The sequence below is a fragment of the Aulonocara sp. 'chitande type north' Nkhata Bay genome, linkage group LG3, assembly GCF_057382095.1.
Source record: "Aulonocara sp. 'chitande type north' Nkhata Bay isolate Kocher_YH1m ecotype deep benthic linkage group LG3, A_spYH_male_GT1.1, whole genome shotgun sequence".
Taxonomy (NCBI): domain Eukaryota; kingdom Metazoa; phylum Chordata; class Actinopteri; order Cichliformes; family Cichlidae; genus Aulonocara; species Aulonocara sp. 'chitande type north' Nkhata Bay.
The window spans coordinates 51,614,736-51,638,765 of NC_141346.1; the positions used below are offsets into that span (position 1 = coordinate 51,614,736).

General features: G+C 42.4%; 1 protein-coding gene across 1 annotated transcript in view; it reads left to right on the forward strand.

The window, feature by feature from the left end:
* The window catches only part of fgf11a (fibroblast growth factor 11a), a 107,143-nt gene that overhangs the window by 32,039 nt on the left and 51,074 nt on the right, over window positions 1-24,030 (forward strand). The window lies entirely within an intron of this gene.

Sequence of the window (24,030 nt, forward strand, 5' to 3'; positions counted from 1 at the left end):
CTTGACGATTTGGTACCTCCCGAGTCAGGAGGGGTGTGCGTGTGTGTGGCTGAAACTTCTCTGGCTGTGCGGACTGTCTGTCGCTGAGAGCCTAATTAGTAGTGTCGTTCAGAATCTGGTGACAAGATTCAGCACAAGTGCTGCAGGATGCACACTCACCCACACACACATGCAATGTCCTTGTTCGTGAGAGAAGTGAATCCCACGTGCACTTTCTTGGATGAAATCCTCAGACCTAAGGCGACTCTTTTAATGTCATTAAATAGAGAGCTTTAGTCAGAAGTCATGTTTCAGCTACAGTTTTCTACAGTCTTTGTTACAAATTGTTACAATCATTGATGATTGCATAACCTGAAATTCAGGTCTGAGTAATACACTGGTGAGGTGTATGACCACTGACATGTGGAGTGAGTAACATAGTAGAGTAAAATTATGTCTTCATCACGGCACCTGTTGGTGGGTGGGATATGTTGGGGAGGAAGTGAACATTTTGTGTTTCGAGTTGATGTTTTAGAAGCAGGAAAAATGGGCAAGTGGAAGGATTTGAGGGAGTTTGCAAGGGCCAAAGTGTGATGGCTAGATGACTGGGTCAGAGCATCTCCAAAACACCAGTGACAGGGTCATGAGTGGCCAAGTGTCAATGAGTTTCAGTTTCAAGTTTCAAGTTTGATTGTCATGTACAGATAAACAGTGTAGCCACACATTTATCCAATGAAATTCTTTGGCTCGTGCTCCTTAGCTTTACATGAGCATGTAGAGAGTGTGCAGTTATATTAAGAAGAAAATAACAGAAATTAAAAGTAGTAATACAAATGGTGATGCACGTAATGTGGTCCGGTCCAACAGACGAGCTACTGTAGCTTAAATTGCTGCAAAAGATGAGGCTGGCTTTAATGGAAAGGTGTCAGAATATACATTGCATTGCAGTTTGCTGCCTATGGAGCTGCCTATCTTCAGTCTGGTCAGGGTGCTGATGCTGACCCCTATCCACTACCGGATGTGCCAACAATGGGCACATCTGTATCAGAACTGGACCATGGCAGCATGATGTGGATGACTGGGTAAAGTGTGCATCACTTACCTGGGGAATACCTGGCATCAGGATGCACTATGGGGATATGGCAAGCCGGCAGAGGCAGTGTGATGCTTTGGGCAATGTTCTGCTGGGAAACCTTGGTTCCATTGGTCTGATATGTTGACTTGGTCTCCAAATTAAATTAAATTAAATAAACCTATATAGCATTGATCATATAACACTGATCATATTCAGAACAAAGGTTCCCTCAAGGTGCTTTGTATTATAAAGCAAAGATGCTACAATAAAACAGAGAAAATAGAAAAAATCTGCAACTTTCATATGACCCCTAATGAGCAAGCACTTGGGAAGGAAAAACTCTCTTCTAAACAGGAAGAAACCTCCAATAAAAAAGGCTCAGGGAACGGCAGCCATCTGTCTGGGGGTTTTCTGAAACAAATGCATGTGTTTCTGTTGACAGTAAAACTGTTAAAACCTAGCATCTGCTTTCTTGCTACTCCTCTATGACATACATTAGCAGCTAGTTTTTCTGTTTTCTTCTTATTATTGATCTTCTTACCCACTTTAGATCATGGTGCAGTGCCTTTAAAAAACAATGACTATGGATAATAAAGCATACCCTGCACTAGGCCAAGTCAGTTTGGACCTTGGCCATTAGCTGTGAACTAGCCAATTCCAGAACCAACAGTATCAAGTAAACTCATAAAGCCTCTAAAAACAGACATGATAATTTAAATAATTTGTAGAATACATTTCACATTACTATTGACATTGACCACATGATCTCTGCCACACATTACACTCAAAAAGATTCATAAACACGAAGCTAGCAGTACCTAGCTTTGTGCTAGCAGTAGCTAGCTTCATGTTTATGAGCTTTCTGTCTCGCTAGCTACTGATAGTGAAGTGGGAAATGAACTTTTTCTACATACAAGCGACAGTATCTCCACATTGTTAGTTGAATAGCTTTGCCAGGCTACAGCACACCTGGTTGACATCACATCACAAGTCATCATTATCACATTTATTTACTTATTTATAAAAGGCGCTGACCATAACTCCTAGTTAGCTGACAGCACCTGTTGAATTGTAATATTTGTGTTCTTGAAATTAAAAAAATAGGTAACTGCATGTATGTCATATGTTAAGAAAAATGTTGTTATGCATTTATTACTTTTAAATTTGACAAGTGTAGGATGCAGCGTCTCCACGAAAGACAAGATTTTATTGGCATTTAATGGCCGATATCAGCCTGATTTAGCACCACTGTTGTTCTGCTTGGAGTTAGAAATATCACAGCCAGCATGACAGATGGCTGTGAAGGATTACGGGTATAACCTGAGGAAAAAAAAGGTATTATAGTGGTATTATGGTTACATGAGTGCCGATGGCCTCATTTGGGACCTGATAAAGGGATAAGCAAGACAGGGGGAGGAAAAGTGAGGCCGCTACACTGCGAGGCAAAGTTTGTTTCCCTTTTATGACTTCAGTCACTTGTTAAAAGGAGTTTTTCTAGCTTGTAGGAGTAGAGAGAAAGTGAGAGGGAGTGTATGAGGGGCTGATTAGCATTGTGCCCCATGTTCCACTGCTGCGGCTTGGAGAGAGAGAGGGAGAGAGCATGAGGAAGACTGAAAGAGAGAGAAGTGCTGGCTCAGCACCGTACCAAAGGAAGAAGGAGAAGACGAGAGGAGGAGAAGGAGAGGAGAAAGGAGATGAGAGGTGTTAGTTCCATATGTTTAAAGATGACTGAGAGCAGAAAACAGTGTGGGGCAAAAAGGAGAAGCAATTAACTGAGATAAGGTGCTCCCTCTCTCTCATTCTCCGTGCACTTCGTGGTTCTGGGCTGTCCCAGATGGAAGCCCGACAAACGTGGAGACTAACCCTTGTTCGAGCCAAGGGAGAACAAAGGCAACAAAGGCCGTCTATTTCAAAACTTGAAGACGCAATTATCACATCGAGATTGTTGCCACGATCGACATCGACAAAACAGCCAGTCACAATGCAGCGCAGCCACACCGTCTGCTAATAAGGTTAACTTCACAGGCATGTGCAGAACGATTGTGTGAGCTGGAGGCATGTCTGCAAGATTGCAGACCACAGTTGTTAGCTTGCGCTAAAATTCATTCTGCATGTTACAGCGTTTGCGATGTAACTACCGTACATGTGGAACACCTTTACCAGACATGCTCATCATAACAGAATCACCGCAAACACATGCAAGATCTACTCTGAGCTGAAACCTCATTTAGCAGCACGTCAGACTGATATCCAATATAGTTCAGTTTATGAAATCTATATTGCCTGTATGATTCTGAGTAGTAGTAGATTATCTGAGATGATCTACTACAACTAAGCCGTGGAGATCTTCAACTAACATCCGAGTATCTCATCCCCCCGGAGATCGTTAAGCAACCCCCGGGGCTACCCGCAACAGCAAGCCGCAGGAGGAGACGTTGCGAGCGGAGGCAGAAGAGAGGCAAGCGGGGAGGCCTGTGGGCACGGCTAAAGACTAGTCCGTTTAAACCACCACTCCCGATCATATTCCTCTCCAACGCCCGTTCAATCTGTTACAAACTGGATGAAATACGACTGCAGATCGCCACTCGACGGACTTTTAATAACTGTTCGTGCATGATTTTCACTGAAACCTGGCTGGACAGCGCCATTCCCGATGCGGCTATCGATCTAGCAGGCCGCACCGCCTATCGAGCCGACAGGTCTGCGGACTCGGGTAAGAAGACTGGCGGGGGGCTGTGCATCTATATTAACAACCTTTGGTGCACGAACGTCACGGTAACGGAAAAACTGTGCAGTACAGAGGTAGAACTGTTGGTGTTAAAGTGCCGTCCATTCTATCTCCCTCGGGAATTTTCTGCCGTTTACATCTGCGCTGTTTACATTCCACCAGATGCTAATGCTAAGCTAGCGTTAGCACAATTGAGCAGCAGCATCAATAACAGCCTGGTAGCACACCCGGACAGTGTCTTTATTGCGGCTGGGGATTTTAACCACGCGGACCTGAAATCTGTACTTCACAATTTCCACCGTAATGTGAAGTGTGCTACCAGAGGAGATAGAACGTTGGACCAGGTGTACACCAACATGGCGAATGCGTACAGAGCCCAGGCTTATCCCCACCTGGGTCTGTCAGACCATCTCTCCCTTCTGCTACACCCAATATACACACAAAAGATCAAGAGCACTGGGATTACAACCAAAACCGTGAGAACATGGCCGCAGGACGCTATTCCGACGCTTCAGGACTGTTTCCACTGCACAGACTGGGATGTATTCAAGGTGCAGGACACTGACAATCGTGTCGCATTGGACAGTTACACCTCCACTGTCTTGGACTACATCTGTTTCTGTGTGGACAATGTAACAACTTGGAAACGATTCCGTGTGTTCCCTAATAATCCACCCTGGATGACACACGGAGTTCAACAACTTATTCGAACAAGGAACAACGCTTTCAAATCCGGGGACCAGGAGGCATACAGTGCTGCCAGGGCCAACCTGAGAAGAGGCATCAAGACTGCCAAGCAGCAGCACAGGAGGCGTATCGAGGCCAGGTTTGAGAACAACACAAACCCAAGGCAGGTCTGGGAGGGCATCAGGGCTATCACGGACTACAAAAGAAGAACACCATCACCCTCAGCCGACAGTTCTACTCTGGCTGAGGATCTAAATCTCTTTTATGCCCGTTTTGACAGGGAGAACACCGACCCTGTCCTGTCCCCTCTCCCCTCAACCGACCCTGCTCCGGTCCTGAGCACTCATGAGCTGAGGCGTGTGTTCCGGAGCATTAACACCAGGAAGGCGGCCGGGCCGGATGGAGTGCTGGGCCGGGTGCTAAAAGACTGTGCTGCGGACCTGGCGGACGTCTTCACCTCTATATATAACACCTCGTTGTCCTGTTCACTGGTACCATCCTGTTTCAAAGCAGCAACCATCGTTCCCATCCCAAAACAGTCAAATGTCACATGTCTGAACGATTTCAGACCTGTGGCACTCACCCCCATTCCCGCCAAATGCCTGGAGAGACTGGTCATTAAACACATCAGAGCTGCTTTTCCACCATCCCTGGACTCGCACCAGTTTGCATACAGGGAGAACCGGTCAACCGAGGATGCGATCGCCACAGTGCTGCACACATTACTGAAGCACTTGGAACACAGGAACACCTATGCACGGCTCCTCTTTGTAGACTACAGCTCGGCTTTTAATACCATCCGGCCATACAAACTCCGTCCCAAACTCCACCAACTGGGACTTAACTCCTCTCTGTGCAACTGGATTGTGGACTTCCTCACTAACCGTAGACAGAGTGTCAGAGTGGGTAAGAACACCTCTTCCACCCTTGTGGTCAACACCGGTGCCCCTCAGGGGTGTGTTCTGAGCCCTCTGCTATACACTCTCTTCACCCATGACTGTATTTCCTCCTGCGCGTCCAATCTCATTGTTAAGTTTGCAGATGACACTACAGTGCTCGGACTTATATCCAACAATGATGAGACAAACTATAGGACAGAGGTGCAACAACTAGAGTCATGGTGCCACGACAATAACTTGGTCTTAAACACCAAAAAGACCAAGGAGATCATTGTAGATTTCCGGAAGAGGGGTCATAACAACCATCTGCCTCTCTTCATTGGCAGTGAGGCGGTGGAGAGGGTGAGCAGTTTTAAATTCTTGGGGGTAACTGTGACCGAGGACCTGTCCTGGGGCAACCATATCACCTCAGTTGTACGGAAGGCCCAACAGCGCCTCTACTACCTGAGGAGACTGCGGAGCGCACACATTCCCAGATCTCTGATGTTGAACTTCTACAACTGTGCCATCAGCAGCGTTCTGACGTATGGATTTCTAGTGTGGTTCCCCAGCTGCACCAAGGCCGATCAGCAAGCACTCCAGCGGGTGGTGAAAGAAGCTGGCAGAATTATTGGAACAAGTCTGCCAGAGATCAGTAATATCTTCCCCACTCGCTGTCTGAGGAGGGTGCACAGTATCCTGCGGGACCAACATCACCCTGCGCGCCACCTTTTCCATCTGCTGCCCTCAGGGAGAAGGTACAGGTCTATACAGGCCAGAACATCCAGACTGGCCAACAGCCTGTATCCACAGGCTGTGAGGCTCCTGAACTCTCTGCCCCCCTCTCACGGACAATAACCATATCCAACTTCTTAATAGCAATGAACTGGTCTGCATTGGTGCATCATATCTTTATTCTCTTCCCCCTCCTGCCCCCCCCTCTTTCTTAAATAGATAACTATCATATCTGATATCATATCTCACAGTACAATAATATTGAATGGGTTGCATTGTTGTATTTTGTCATGTTTCTCAGGTCTTTGTCTGAATTTCTACGAACATTATTGCTAAGGATTGTCTTATTGCATTGGAGTCACACTGGGTTAAATATGTACACTTGGGTTTTAAGGGGTATTTATTATTTTCTTCTTTTTTTGGGGTTGTATGGAAGCCCCAAACGCAATTTCATTGTTCTTGACAATGACAATAAATAAATAAATACTAATACTAAATACTAGTAGAAGTGAGTCCGCTCTTAGCATGTGGGGCTTTCTCTCGCTGTGAATTGTCTTCCAGATGTTGGCAAATAATCTGCAAAGAAATACAAATGTGATGATATATTTTAGTGTACTGATTATTCTGTCTACAGATAGAGTGCTAAACCATAGGTGGTTAATGGTGATAATTAACAAATGCATAATAGGATAATAATAGAATGTAATATGTTACCGTAGGCACACTTTGTTTTACTTCAGATTCGTTTTTTCTCACTGACACTCACAATGTCTGTCACTTAATTTTCAGCTGTCAGCCTGAGTTTCCTTTCTCCTGGTTTTTAAATGCTGCCTCTCGCGTTACATCGTGCCATCTATACTGTGTGTAAGACACCCTTTATCATTATATTAACAAGATGTGATGATAAAAAGCACAAATGTCATATTTATATGTCATGTTCCTTTCGATTATGTGACTCATTATGTTTGAGATTACATGATGATGATCACTGCGCTCTAAAAAGCTTGTTCAAAAATGCTCATAATCTAGTTTTTCCTTCCCCGTAAACTAGACATAGGAGAGCCTTCAGCTCAAACACTTTTGTGATTTGTCTTTGAGTTTATTTCATTTATTAGGGTTTGCTTGTTTCATCTTACTTTTTTATTCTTCAAAAAAAAAAAAAAAAGTTTAAGCATAGTTTTATTGTTAGCTACAGTATTAATATTGTTGTATTTTTATTATTTCAATGTGGATTTATTAGCTTAAAAATCTAATGAGCTAATCGATGACATTTTTTTTAGGACAGTGGAGTCATGATTATGGCTCAGTGGTTGTGGCCCCATGCCCCCCTTTAGACTCACCCCTGCTTTTCACAGAGCTGCGCTAACAATGAACAGCTACAAAGTTTGGTTTGCTTCATGTTGGCCTTTGTTGAACAGGTGGTTTGATTCAGCATTCCCACAAACTTTTAATGGGGATAAAACTAACAAGTGCTACAAATTTCTTTCACTTACTGTTAGGCTCACAGTCTCAGTAAAGGCTCCACCTCTTTAGTCTTCGTCGGACTCCGCCCCTATGTTAAACTACGTAGAAAGTGACCGCCTAGTGCTACAGAGTCGAGGATTAAATAAAGCAATGAAACAAAAAAATTTGCATCAAGACTTTTTTAAAATTGAGTTATTTGATGCATCGCTGGAACCCTAAGCTATAATAATCGTGTAGAGAGCCACATAATCACACCAGGTGATATTTCACCAAGTTCTCGTTACCACACAGGTTTGTACTGTAATAACTCAATCCCACACCTCCCTGACATTGTTATTAGTGGATTTATTCTCAATCTGCTACTTAAAATATTCCCCAACAAATCATTATGTCCTTCTGTTTGAATAATATTTGCATAATCCTGCACAGCCCGTCTGTGTTTTATGTTTCAAGCCTTAAAATATGAGTAAAATAGCCACACATCTATGAAAGGATCATTTTAGTTTCTCTGACTGCAATCCTTTGACATCTATTCTTCACCTTTTTTTAGTGATAGTGTCGTGATCTTCTGAAACATTGAGTAAGCTGGTCTTTACATTGAGACACTGCAGTTAATTTCTCCCTGATTTCCTGCTTTCGAGGACCAGCACATACCGAGCTGTCAAGTCTCTCATAACAATGTGAGCGCAAATTGATTTGTCCTCTTTCTCTCAGCGTCTCTGCATGAGATCCAAGTGAAGGACTGAGCAAAGAGTCCTTCTGGGTTGTTTAAATCTGTCAAGTCATCGTCGATTCACCCTTTCCCGCAGCCCATTATCCGTCTGCTCCTACGCACTCACACTGCTGCTACTTGAGGATGAAAAACCCACCTGAGTGTGTGTGTGTGCATGCGCGTGTGTCGGAAGGCAGGAAATGGTCATTAACTAATGCACGGTGGGGAAGCATGTCCACCGTTGCTGGCCTAGCTGAGGCCGGAGGTCACTGACGCAAAAGCACACCAATCCCTTGCAGGGCTGACTCTGTCTCATCCATCTCTGTCAGAGTCTCAGCCAAGAACACACACACAGACACAGCCACACACACACACACACGCACACACCAATGCACAGAGACACATATGTAGGTTATCCTCAAGTCCATGTGTGAACACGCGGGCTCGCATGTCAGACGTGCGCACAAACACGAGCGAGTAAACATACATGGCCTGCGATCTCACACACACAGTGAGCGCACAGAAACAGATGGAGCATCCGCAAAGCATCTGGCATCACTTCCACGTGCGATTTCGTTGCGCTCTCATGGGAAACGATTGTGAAGCAGAATGACAGCAGCAAGTGTCATGACCCATTTCTATTTATTTCTTAGTGTAACGGGATCTTCAGCTGTACACATTCATGAACCCAAAGATACTTGATGAACGTTCATGACGCACCATGAAGATATTGAGCTGGCTCTCAGGAACACGGAGGCCTGCGCTTACTCTGGAGCATGATAGCATTGCAGAGATCTTCGCTTAATGCCTTTATTAGCGTCATTTAAAGCTTTTTTGCTGTCTACTCTGACTCTTTTGTTGGGGACATATAGCAAAGCAGTGCACAAAACAAATGTAAAGAGTCCAAGGTGCTCTCATATTACGTGAACTCATCCTTGACCTTTTCTTTGTGCGTCTACTAAGGTGCCCTAGTTTATCGGCACAAAGACAGGCGACATTAAAGGAGCAAAGTACAAATTCAGTGTTCTATAGATTTCAGTGCTTCAGCTAAAACTACCATGACCTGGTCTCACAGCGGAGACAGTGTGAAAACACAAGTATTATTAACATGTGTGCACAGAAATACTTCAGAATTCTGCCTTATTGTGCCAAAACATGTAAGATGGTAAAGTAAGAAGATATTGTGTAAGAGCAAAGAGGGTGGCATTTTTAAACCGTTTTTATCACACATTACTGGTGATTCTACAATTGGTTTTTTTTTTATAAACCAGTAACAACTGAGGTGTTACTAAGGCGACTAACGAGGGTAGTCTTTTTTTTCCAGATTTACAAAGTTTGACTTACAGCTACAAACTCAAATTATATGTCAGCATCAACATAATTTGCAGCTGTAGTGTACTGGCGTAGCTCAGGAGGTAGCTCAGGGAATTACTGATCGGATGGTTGGTGGTTCGATCCCTGGCTTGAACCACCAACTTAGGGTTAATATCCTTGGGCAAGGTATTAAGCACTTAAAAGCATAGAAGATGTTGTATGAAGTGCTTTGAGTGCTCCAGGAGACTAGAGTCCAATCAGTCCATTTACCGAAACAAAGAATTTGATTGGCTGGGGCACAATTTTGTTAACCAACCAACACAGGATGCTAAAGCACAATAGTATTAGCAAACTCTTAATATCACGTGTGACATGAAGAGATGCAAATGAAAAGTGAAAACAGGCCAAATAAAACCTTTTATTGCTGATGATTGATTAAAATGTGTGCTTTGCTTGGCATGAACCTTTCCTGTTTCTGAAGTTGGACGTGCAAACATAATTCATATCGAATCAGATAATTTAGGGATGACCCCACGCTTGCCCTCGTTTGGGTTTCTGATGTTTCTCTGCATTTGTTAGTGTGTTATTTCCATCAGGTTTGGTATTGATGTGACTGTAAGATAAATTTCGGTATGATGTGGGAATTAATTTTTCATTGCTGTGAACAGATGATGCAGATTAATCTCACAGTGTCTACAACAAAGATTTATACAAACAAGGAAAAGATTTTGTAATGCAGAAATGCACCAATATAACTGTCATCCTCTTCCAGGCGCTTTTCGGACTCGAAGAGCCCCAGCTTTACACTTTCATCGGTGGGAGTTATAAACTTCAGAAATTTGGCCAATTTGTGTCTTTAGGGCTGTTTCTCGCACATTTTCATGCGTGATATTTATTTCTTCCACTTGCGCGTTACTCTGAGTTATTGCATAATGTGGTTTAAGTGTCATCCAGAGAGCTCCTATAGACAGGAAATTGGCTCGGATTTACCTCTAATGGGTCCAAAGGGAATATTCCTATTTATCTCCGTGTAGGTCAGCACTTACCAGGAAAGAGCAGAAATATAGCGTGGTGTTAAAAGGCTGAGAGATGTAAGGTGTTGTTAAAGGGAGTGAGGAGGAAGAAAGCAATAAAGTGAGGAGGACAGAAACACGTTGAGAAGGTTTTCCAGAGAAGAAATAGAGAGATGCTGGCGACAAAGAGAGAAAAAGTGTGTGGGTGGAAAGTTTGGTTCCCGGCCATTGACTCTTTTCAGTGTTACAACACCAGGGCCACTGGTGATTGATCTCTCCACTCGCCTCCCACCCTGCTCTCTCCCTCTGTGATGGCCCTCTGCTCCTTTTTCTCTTGCTGATTCACTTCTCTCGCTTTCATCCCCTCCTTCTGCAGATGTTTTCACATAGTTTATCTCTATCCGTCGCCCTCTTTTTCTCCCTTGCTGTTTACCCTGATTCCTCATTCTTCACTGTCCTTCCTTCCTCCTCTGTTGTTCCACTTTGTATCATTAATTCTATTGTTCTCTCATTACTTGTCCCTCCTCTCCTCTTCTTCCTTTTCATGTTGCACTTCCTCGTGGTGCTCTTCCCTTCTTTTCTTTCTCCTCCTCATCGTTTTCCCCCCATTGATTCTTCTTGTGCTTTCAAACTGCTCTGCCTTCTCATTTTCCTTCTCATTTTCCTTCCCAAGTCCATTGCACATGTTTGCAGTGTTTCTCCACAATAGTCCGCCCATCAGTCATTGTCACCCTCTTCTCTCGCTCCTTTCCCACTTCTCTCCTTCCTAACTGCTTAATTTTCTCCCCCTTGTTTCCTTCCTTGTCGATTGCCTCCTTTTCTTCCTCGCCCTTGTCTCTTTGTCCTTTCTCCTTCCCCCTCAGGTGATATTGGGTCCTGGCCTGGGTGGGCACAGTCTTCCTCCTGATCGTTACTCTAATTAACATCAGTAAAGAAGGGTCCTGGGATACTGAAAACCTCTGCACTGGCTGACTCACATTGCTCTCTATCTCTGTGTTGTCTTCGATCAGGCCTCTAGCGCAGGCATTTACAATAAAGACATAGTATTGGGAGACTGACTCATTTTAATCTTGCCGTTTTTATTTGATTTTATTCAAGAAATGCTGGTTTCCCTATAAATAGCAAAAGTCCTCAGTGTTGTGCAAGTTTCTGTAGCTCTAGTTTGGTTCATTAGTAGGTCTGGAGAAGAAAAAATGACGTTTTTCAGGAAATCCTCCAACACAACCAATCATCCAACATCTAAACTCAGCCATTCAGTAAAATCCTCAATTTTACAATATTTAAGCACAGCAACCATTTTCTTAAAAGAGACCAGTTATGCTCATCTGAGGCTATTATTTGTTATTCTTGGACTCTAGAGCAGCTTGGCCTGGTTAATAGTTCAAACAATCCGGATTTATCTTGGACTACAGTTTGCATAAGATGATCATTCCGACATCATCTTATGTTGGAAGCAGGCTATTTTAGCTCTCTTTCTCTTTGCAGGATTTTCCAAATCAATGTTGTGTGCTTGAAATGAACACATTAGAGATATCTGCTGTCGTAGAGCGCCAAGAGTAGAAAAAACCCTGTCTAACGTTGAGTGTTTGCAGCAGTCATATGTCTGAGCTTTTGGGTCACATAGGTTACGTGCCCATTATGAACACCAACCCAGAACAGAACAGGATATTAGGATGTGTTAAAAGCCCATACACTACTCCACCACCAGCATTATTTCTATCTACTTAGCATTAGGCACAATTCCGGCTGTTGAACTGGACAGCACGTTGCTCCTGGTGTCCATGCTGGGATACAAGCACCAAATTAGTTAAATGAAATATTGAAAACCAGAGTCAACAATGAAGGAACCAATCATAAAATACCTTAAATGACCTGCAACTGCCTACTGAAAACCCAAGCTGTTGGGGCTCATTTACACCTCGTGAATATGGGACAGAACAGAAATAGCAGTGGCACTAAAACTCGATTTTCACACTTTAGTTTTAGAACCTGTAAACAGGACCTTGAGATCAGGTAATAAAACCGGAACCACCGTTTTAGTAGTTGGAGTGCTTTAATGTCCACTGCCAAGTTTTCACTTACTAATTAGAAACAATTTAAGTGCAGAACTTTTGAGCTTCTTGACTTTTGATTCGTGGGGTTATTGCCTGCTTTGCACACATGCTAATTAGCATTACCTAGCGTTTACTATCTATAGCTATATTTATTCATTCACATTTGTCGGTGGCACATTTTCATAATTTTGCCTCTGCATTGCACTGCAGTGGATTTAAGATGAATCAGTGGGACATGCAGCTGTTTGTCTTTAATCCAAAAGGGATTAACAAACATGTTATATCTACAGCCAACATATTTTACTCATTTTCGGAGGCCATCTACTGAGGATTTCTCAGTAGCAGATAATGGCCATTTAATCAACATTTTGAGTTTCAGATTCACCAAACATTGATCGCAGAATTGATCAGTCAGGATTTTCAACTCATTCACTGCCAGCCATTTTCAAATGGCTGGCAGTGAAACACAACAAGACTTGCACCACATTTTTGTCTCACTGCGCAATCCCTTACGTGCGCAAACCCTGCACCTCCTTGCAGGTCTACTTTTACTGCTGGTGGGCTTCAGTTCAACTTACGTTGACTGCCATTGACGTCAATGGCAGTCAACGTAAGTTTTTCAATTGACGTCTATAGACGTCAATGGCAGTGAATGAGTTAAGACACTGACAATTGACACATGAATTTTACTCAGTGGAAGAGGCTTCCTGGCAATATAATCAATGGTGATTTCAAATGTCTACGCATGTAAAGCAGTGTGATGTAGCGGTTTAGTTTGAATTCAGTTCCATTTTCTTTATAAAGCTCCAAATCATAAGAACAGTCACCTCAAAGTGCTTTATATTGTAAAGTGAAGACTCTACAATAATACAGAGAACGCACCAGCAATCAGACGACCCGCTAATGGCTCCAAAGGGACCCAGCAAGTACTTGACGACAGTGGGAAGGAAAAACTCAGTGTTAACAGGAAGACAGCTCCGGCAGAATCAGGCTTAGGGACGGGAACTGCTGGGACTGGTTAGGGGTAAGGGGAGACAAAAGACACATTATGGAAAAGAACCAGAGATGAATAATAACAAATAAATGTAAAGTATCATATAAACACTTACTAAGACTTACTGGTAATGTTGTATGTTTCAGTGCTGGGTATTTGGTAGCTTTATTTCTCTTTTCACTTCCGACGGTTTTCCTCTCTGCACCCACCTGGGCCCCTAACTTCTCTTTAACTTTTATGTTTGCCTTTCTTGTACTCCCCACATCTTTGTGCATATTTTGCAAACGCACAGACAGTGCCCTCCCCCTTCCTCCTCCTTCATCTTTGCTCTTTTCTTGATTTATGCCCACCGTCTTTGTCCCACTCTTTCTCCTTTTCATCCCATTTTCTATCTTGTTCTTTATCCCCTTTCCTTATCTTCCTCTCCATATACTCTGCCTCACTCATTTTCTGAGACAGCTGCTTTTGTTTCTGTCTCGTCTCTCTCTCTCTCTCTCTCTGACTTAATCATTAGGCCATTCATTTAAGCTTTAAATCATTAAGCTTTGGAGTGCAGACTGAAAAAGTTCACCCATTGCTTTTCTAATTAATCCACAATGTCTCGCTCTCTCTGCCCTATAAATGTGTGTATTGTGTCGCTCTCTGTTCAAGTAGTTCCTAGTTCCTGGTCACCGTTTTTCTTGTTGTGTGCATTGGATCAATTTGTGCTTGTCCAGGTGTGGTTGCTTTGTCAATGTAGTGAATCATTTTTGTAATTACTGTAGAACACAGCCAGCATTCATAGCCATTATATTCATATTGGAAAATCCTGGAGGGCACAATTTATTCGCTGTCCCAGTGTTCAGTGTAACATATTTTCTCAAAATGATTCTTGCATACTAATAATTTGTTCAGAAGTACAAAAGCAAATGACTTTTTCTAAGGGTAGAGAGAGGTTTTAGTTCATAGTAAATACTGCAACATCTAAAATATTCTGTCCAGTGTGTCAGTTGTGTTTTTATAATCTAATATGACCCCAGAAGCAGCAGTTATTTCTTATTAGGACATATAGGAAAACAACTTAATTAAACCATTTTACCATTTTACAGAATTGCATGCTATCATGTTTTGCTCATTATGTTTTGATTTGGCAAATAAGTAGATACAAGCCACCACAGGCCACCACTCATGCTCAGCCACAATACCAACGGCTCATCTGACGTTAATGCCAGCTCGCGTCAGCTGCTTGCTCAACCGACACCTACCGACACCTTCTATGCATCAGAATGTTAAATCTCATATAGGGTACACTGTTTAAGCTGCTGTAGATTGCATAAAGTTGGATCTGCAAGCTGCTTTGCAACCCACCGATACCAAGTGCATCTTTTCATGCTGTGACTGCCTGATGCCCGTTCTGTACTGTGCTGGAGTCTTGCTGATGCTCTCCCTGCATTACATTCTCCACAGATAGGGTTAACAGACTTCTTTTGGCTGTACTGGTCCTGAGCAATGTTGGTCAAGTTACTTGAAAATAGTAATTAGTTACTAATTACTGATTACTTCTCCAAGAAAGTAATCCCGATACTTTACTGATGACTTATTTTCAAAAGTAATGAGTCTCTTTATTGCTTAGTTACTTTTTAAAAACATGATACACAACCTGAATATGTAATAAAGCAACAGACCTTTCAGCTCAATTCTATTTATTCTGCATAATCCGTCATATAAAATTGAATCAAATGAAAAAAGTGTTAGCATGCAGAGTGCACAGCGGACGCTAATGTTTTTGTCACTTTTTACAGAATCAAACTCAAAGTAATGTCAGTACTTCCAAGCTTTCAACACTGCATGGTCGTACTCTCTCCCGCTCTCCATATTATCCATTGTTGACCTACATGTTGCTGCCTCGGACATCAGACGTTCGTACGTCATCGTCATGAGACACTCCCACAAACAAAATCATGGTTTAGTAATGCAGTGGGCTTACTTTAATTTTTTTGCAACAGTAATCCCTTACTTTACTTGTTACTTGAAAAAAGTAATCAGATTACAGTAACGCAGAACTTTTAACGCGTTACTGCCCATCTCTGGTTCTGAATAAAATGTGATTTATAGGACACAGTTTTGCAGATTGTCTGTGAGGAGAGTAGTGTGATCTTTCTGAAGCCAGCGTGAGGAGTAGGAAAACTAGCATATACACGAGGGTACGCATCGGTCTAAACTGGTCAACCATCTCTGCTCATGTCAGAAGAGAAAACACGTTCTTACACCGTTTATAAATAGTGTGAAGTATTCCCCATAGCTTTTAGTATATTCTTCTAAAGCAGCTTCTCATGCTGTGTTTGCTCGATTTGACTGTTGACTTGTTTTGTGTCCGAAATGTAATGAGAAGACTATCTCACACACGAAAAAGTAAAATTCATGGCTTAATTGTAGCTTCACTCTCACTCCAAAAAGTCCACGCATTACAGTTTCACACGCTAACTGTCTATCTTCATATCACAGCTTCCAAAAGACACACACTTAAGGTATAATAAGAGAACTGGCTCAATAATGAGCTAATAATGATGATAGCGGCCAGCTTTTCGAGCCAGCTGACATTCTGTTCTCCTCAGCTCTTTCTGCTGCTGTTTGTGTGGGGGCATTGATCTCTCCTCTGCAATACAGAGTCTGACACATCAGAATCAGATTTTCACACACACGTTAATTTAATCTTGCCTTCCTGAGCAGTTACTTTCCCTGCAGATTTACTGGGTACCCACTTCTTCTCCATTTCTCAGCTAGCCACTGTGCTTTCTTGGTTTTCTTTTCTTTTTTTTCTACTTCCTTTTAAATGGTGTTATTTTTGTAATTTTAATTACAACCAACAGCATGTCTTAAGTGCGGGCCTGGTAAACTTTAAGCAGGATCGCAATTCATCGGTTTTGTCAGTATTGATTTTCCTAAAAGCTGAAGTTGGACCGCAGTGGGAGAGAGAGAGAAAGAGAGAGAGATTGAAGGGGAAAGAGGGAGAAACAGTTTGCTTTGAAGGCATCCCGCCCCTTTCTCGCTCTCCATCCTATGAGGGATGAGGCGTCTGGCGGTTTGGAGATGATTGATGCTCCTTGTAAATATGGCCATTACCATATAGGCTCTCCCCACCTCTATCCCCATTATTCACTGTCAGCTGGGGCCACCGTGAACCCCCTAATTTTATGCAATTTAGCAACACTCTTAATGTGAATATGAAAACACAGGAACTCGTGTGGCACTTTCTCATCTGAATGTTTTTCAGCTTTCTGGAGGAGCATTAAAAAAAAGAAATAAAAAGGCTTTTATTGTGATTTGAAAAATCATACTCCACTTGTTCCTATTTCAATACAGGATGTGTTATTGCTTTTGCGGCTGCTGCCGAGCGTTTACCAATGGCTGCAATAAATGCTGGGAGATGAAATACTAGCAGTTGTAAAATCCATATGTCCATGGATTAATAGCATCAGGCTTTCATGCTAGTGGTGAGGAAGACAATATTAGAGTCAGTGGGGAGTTACAAGCTTATTATCTGAGGAGAAGCCGAGGAGTGTTTCGGGGAACAGTGTGCAGAAGCATGACGTGTTAAGTAGCGGTGACCAAGGACTGAATTACAGTACCCACAGAGCTGTACATGATGGAAGAGAGATAGGAGGAAGTGATCCTTGCACACTGGATGGGATAAACAGAGAAACTGATTTATGGCATGAAAGAACCGAACAAACCAAGTTTGCTGATGAAGATGTGAGATGCAGGGCCCTGGCTGCAAGAGGAGTTTGGTTCACTTGTCTTGGCGAGAAATTACAGGCGTGAAATGGAACTAGATAAGATATTATGTATGTGTCTCTTACTCCTTTACAAAGGTGCACTTAAAACAAAGGATGTGTGAGACATTGTTTTCTCCTAATGCATGATTACGGAGGCAGGAAGTCTGTCCACAAACAACTCGTCAAATTTCTAACTTCATTTTTGTGTCTTGGCCTCACTGCCCTATTTACAAAATCCCTGGAAAAGCCCCTGGTACTCTTGCCACTGCATGACACAATGGCAAGAGCAAGCGTGGACGGTAAAGACGACACTCTTTCACATGAACAGCATGCAGCTGTAAATTACTGCTGCACTGCTGCTCAGCCTCGAGGAGTAATTACCTGTTTTTTGTTTCCACCTGTCACGCGGCACAAAGAACAATCTGTCAGCCAGCTCACTGAGTTACAGTAGGTGTTTCAGAGGCAATGCGACTTTACAGTTGCACTTGGAGGCTATGGATAGAAACAGCCCCGACTTTTAATGCAGTTCATTTCCCCCACTAAACTTTTAATCACATCTTAATAAAAAGATGCAACTAAATTAAAAATATAAAGCTTTAAATGACTGGTAGTAAGTGGAAAAGATTCACACACTTCCTGTCAGGATTTCTGTACGGAGCCCCGCAGGGGACATGGGAGAAAAAAAATAATTAAGATGGACTTTTGCGAGATCTTGCAAAACAAACTCGGGATCTCGCAAAAGTTTTGCGAGATCTCGCAAAAGTTTTAGCCGCATTCTTCGGAGGCCGCCAGCTCGAAGCTCGGGAGGTCGAGGCACGATGTGCCGGGAAAGCGGTGTTCCTCCCGGCTGTAGTAGGTCTCGACCTCCCGTTAGCTTCGAGCTAGTGGGTGTCAGATTTCCGAAAACGTCGGACCACTTTTGCAAATATGTGATGTCTTGTAAACCGAGCAGGTATCTGACGTTTACACAACTACATTCACTCCTCAAAATATCTTAAAAGTGTATTTTGTGACCCAGAAAGAGTAATATTACAACTAATCTCGCAAAAGTCTGTCTTAATTTTTTTTCTCCCATGTCCCCTGCAGGGCTCCGTATTTCTGGTATTAGTGTTCAACTAGAACTGCTATTTTTCTGTTGCTCGTACATACCACCGCTTGTCCAGGTTTAGCTTGACAGGTGAAAAAATGACTCTAGGTTATTTGTACAAGCAACTAATTATGAACCTTTAAGTTTTATTCACTTAACAATAAAACTTAAAAGTTCATAATTTGTGCAAGACAGTAAAAAGATACAAAGGCATGTTATTAACGAAAGACAGGGATAATTTAATATTTTTTTCTATTCAGTTCATCTAATAGAATGAAGGTTTTATATTCCGCAGGGTAAATGAATCCACTGTTGCATTCATAACATAACATGACATAATGCAATGCAACAACACATATTAACAAACTTCATCCTTAAATTAAAGCCTTGTGCAACATTAAGACGTAGGTTCATCATAGATGGTTTTTGAGTGTGTCTTTTTGAATGTGATGTATAAAGCTGCGGATTTTCTCCCAGGGAAGGTTTTTCTTTTAATTGTTCCAAGAGTTAATGAACTACAATGACCATATTTCATAAGTGATGTTGCACATCTGTGCTCCCTGGAGTTTGACTGTGCCGCTGCTGACAGAGACGGAACAGAGAACGCGTAAGACGACGACTCAACAAACAGATGGAAGTATAATCATCAGCTCTCGCCGCAGTGCCATCAGCTTCAAGAGCTTTGGCAGTCTTTAATGTGCCTAAAGGAAAAGAAAAGAGTTACAGTGGAAGGATAAATGAAACATCAGTATCTTTAATGTTTCCCAGTGAACTTACTACCTGTGGGGAACACATGAAAACACATTATGGTCCAATCATAGATATCTTTCTCGCTCTTTCTTCTTCGCCATGTCTGCCTTGCTACATCTAACTCCTCTTCCTGCCCGCTCCTCTTCCTCTGAGTGACAGTCTGTCATTCAGCACTCTCTGCTGCCGATAAAGTGCTGTCCCCCCTTTTCCTCACTGCTTCACTATTTAAAAACAGCAAAAGTAAGGATTTCCCTGCAGGCTAGGCATGCAGTTTTTGGGGATGAGATGAGTGAAGATAGAGAAAAGCAAAGATGCAGGAAAAAAAGGAGCGCTCAAAGAAGAGAGAAGAAAAAGAGGGGAAAGTTAGAAAGAAATCTTTGAATTGACCAATGTAGATTGCTGTGAGGACACTTAAGATGGGAAAGACAGTCAAGGAGAGAGAAATATTTCTACTGTGTGTGTCTGGTGTGTGTTTGATGACTGAAAGACAGACACGATCCTTGGCAGACCATCTCTGCTTCTTCAGCAAAGTCCATTCTGTTGGAGCTGTCAAAACACACACACACACACACACACACAAACTTTAAGAATAGCAGTGTGTAATGGCCGTGAAAATAACACTAGCTATTGCCCAGTTGTCATCTGACTCGAGGCATCGGGCAGCTGGAGGGTTCAGGGTGACTTTGATGGTTGAAATTCTTAATAAGTGAAATTAATCCCGCTCTTTATTAAGGTCACTCCATAATTGGCGTTGAATGTCTGTGGGATTACGAGAACAAATCCTCGTCTGTATAAACACACGCACAGCCACATGCTCTTGCGTTGCAGGATATGATTCGCAAACTCTGTTATCTGTCGACTAATGCTGCGATTTTCCCGGGGATACATTCTGATGGGACAGAGTGACTGCTGTCCGCACAAGCACGAATTTGTTTTAGCTGTAAGAGGCTTTTCCACACTGCCAACAATAGAAATCCAAGGGAAACTCAGCAGAGTTGTAATTAAAACAAAAACAAAAACAAGTAGATGTCAGTAGGAGCTTTAAAAATGTCTCCTTCAGTTAAACCCAAGCTTGATTCAGTCTTTGCCCTCAACTCACCAGGAGTCCTGGACAAGTGGTACCACTTACCGTATGCAGGATTTGCCAAAGTGTTTGCTTGCAGTCCTACAAAACCCAAGTAGTAGCTTAACGGGGATGTTCTTAGGTTGAATGCTGATTGGTTAAAAAACTGGCCTGAACGGGAAAGGAACTGACATTGGAGTTCAACACAAAGAGGCAAAAGGGTGAAAAGACAACAATGGCTGCTGTGGATGATTTTTATTGATTTGAACACACTTCACTCTTTATAGGTTATAACTTTTCTCTGTAACTGGAGGAAGGACAAACAATGGCTCACGCAAGAAGAGCCCACACACCACTTGTTTTCATATTTCTGTGACCTGCGTGAAACATCTGCAATCAGCTGTGTATAGGCTCTGTGAAGATGTCCTCGGGGACAAAAAAATTCAAAAAGATAGTCTGCATTACAAAGGAAATGAATAAAGGGACTAGAAGATGCTATAAAGTGTGTGTTTTTAGAGCTTTGCAGATGACTAAAAGCATTTTCACACCTGACTGGTTTGTTTGGACAGGTGAGATAGCTACCAATTGGAACCTGGTGAGAAACAACTGGACTGAGACTATATTTCCAAATGTCATTTTGTTTACTGTGGTGCAGTCTAAAAGCAAAAAGAAAACCACGATGTTATGTGATAGCAGATGTGTGATTTTAGCATGAGTGGAAAGCACAGGAAGAGCAGCGTGATCCGCTGTGAGTCATGAGGGTCCTGATGAGGCATCGAGGATGAAGGATTACATCAAGAAAGCTGCATTACTTAATAACTTTGTTTATAAAACATCAGTGGGAATATGATTCATATCTTTATATCTTTCCTTTGGTCTGGGTTAAATGAAGCACACTGCACCAATGAGGACATGAAAGTTGTGATGCAAGCTTGTTTTTTTGTCCTAGCTTGATGGGAGCTCTGCTGAGAGACAGGAAATGAGGGAGAAAGCTGAGGACTGACATGAAAATGTTCTCATAAACAGACAAAAAGAAACTTTTTTAATAAGAAAACTAAACTCTTTATAATCATAGCTCCAGGATTATTCATTTTTCTCTTTTGACGTCAGAGGATTATTTCAGAGAACTGAAGTTACGTCTTTATTAGCTGACTTGTCTGTCTCATTTACTGTGCTCATTTCCGTTTCTGTTTTCTTCTTGTGGGCCTTTGTGCAGGCCCTCAGTTCACTCATTGTCTGAACCAACTTCATATGATCTTCTCTGCTGGCTGAACTGTAGGTTGTGGGGCTGCGGTGGAAATGACCACGTTAGAGACAACCACCCCTTCTCGCTGATGTCACACAGATCCAAAAGTAGAAAAAACTTTCTGAAGCATGAGCTTTTGAATCATTGAGAGTACTTGTACATAGACTGACCTCATTATTTGAAGCTATCTTTAATATGAGCATGCAGAGCTATAGCAGTATATTTATGACAGAAACTAGGTCCCCTTTAATAACTTTACAGCCACTTGCTGATTAATCAGCTGCTTGGCTATCAGCTGAGTGTAATCTTTAAATACCCTCAGGCATGCAGTGCAGCCATTATAAGTGCGTGATACATTCCTCCTTCGACTCTTAACTCGATCCAAGACGAAGTGTTTCAAAAACTAAATGTGTGATTGCATAAACGGTTTCTTCAGTATCAGGGTGAATCTTTGAACTGCAAACAAATGCAGCTTCAGTGACTTCAATTTTATTTTAAAGAGAAAATGCAAACCCTAATTTCTAAATATTATAAAAAACGTGTCTGTATTTAGTTTGACTTTGTTGGTAATGTTCGCCTTTTTCTGCAGCATCACTCTGGATCTGTTTCTAAGTGTGTGTGTGTGTGTGTGTGTTTGTGTGTATTTAAACTCTCGGTTTAACTAACATCCTGCCCGAGGTATGACTCAAGGCAATTTCTCCTCATTTTAGCTCAAGCGATGCTCTACGTGTGTGTAAATACAATATCTCTGCTCTGCACATGCATCAGCAGTCTCCTTGTGTCCAAGCAGCACTTCCTATGTTTTGAAACACAGCATCATCACCAAATATCCACACGGAGGCAGAGTCACGCAAAAGGTCAGCGTCAGCCTCCCACCTCGTGCCCGTTTGTCACCGGGCTCTGCCCTTCCCTGTAGCAGATGTGTTAAGCAGCACATGGCCTGGTGTGTGGGCTGAAGCTTAATTTGGGATTAACACTCAGGATATTACAGATTACCTCACTCTGCGTTTGACCTTCTGTGTTTAGTCAGCCAGCGTTGGATGGATGAGCTCTTATCTTTTAGTAGTTACAGCGACTCAATCTCGCCGCTGAGGCCGGAGCCTCTAATGAAAAGCTCCCAAACATGTTGTGTCACGCTGTCAGCATGAAAGCAAGGATTACACATCACAAGTCTTTTGACTAATTCACAGATATAGTGGGGGTTGAACATTTAAGAAGTAATCAGCTTCAATTCATAGATTTCCGGAAAGATGTTCGAGTCACAAAGCAAACAAATAATTTCAGTCGCACACGGCATCGGTTTTGATCGCAGATGTACTACAAGTGTCAAAATGCTCCAAGCGTTAGAGGATGTATCTAAGTCAGTTGTGTCAATATGACGCTTTCCTGTTTTTTTTAGGAATCCATTAGTGTTGGACCAAAAAGATTGTGCCTCTTTTCTTTATTCAGCTCTTACTTCAAAACGCTTTAGTGCTCTGTAACTGCAAACAGTAGTTATGACAGGCTGAAATATCTACTGAAATATAAAAAAACGACTTTTTTTGATTAGCGAGGTTTGTTTGTGTTACATCATTGTTTCCCATGTGCTTAAACACACACACACACACACACACACACACACACACACACACACACACACACACACACACACACACACACACACACACACACACACACACACATACCCCTGCTGTCAACTGAGGACCAACTGCCAGCTGCCCCCATACTTCTCTGTCCTCATCTATATTTGATGCACCTCATTAAAAGTTGATTGTGGAAACACTTCAGCATTCCCGACATTCCTTTTGATCCACTATTTAGTCTCCCTCAGCACTTCGGACCGAAAAAGTCCCCTCAGTCATGCGTGAGTCAGTTAAAGGCAGGAAACAGAGCGCGTGAGGAGAGCTGAAGACATGCCAACTTATCTGTAGTGCGACAGCTGGTCCAATACAGCTCATAGTTGAGAGCAGGCTAAACAAATGTAGGGAGATTGTTCCTTGCCGACTGTCAGTCATGTTGCAAAAACCAGTGAATTTAAATTTCCAAAGCAATAAACGTTCAGAGGACGGAGAGGGAAAAACAGATATGGAATTTTTGGATGGATCTAGTAACTTGTGTTAGTATTTAGCCGTCTAATCCTACCCTGCACTTTGGGAGATCAGCACCAACCACTGCTAGCAAACAGTGCTTTCCAATATCAAACTAAAACAAATACCTTTGAGAGTTAAAGTAAATTTAATGGTAAGGTAAGTAAAGTGCACACATATCCACCGATTAATCAACAGACCAACAGCATACCAGGTGACATTTAACTTAATATGTGGGTCTGTGGGGATTAACTTGCTAGGAAGCAGTTTTGAGTGACCACCCAAGGAGCTACAGCTTCTAGTCTATAACAAGATTAGTGTTTCGGGCTGATATACCACTAAGGCTTTACCTCAGTGAAATTTACTACACGTCTAAAACAAATCTTTTGACAAAAATACTAATAAAAAA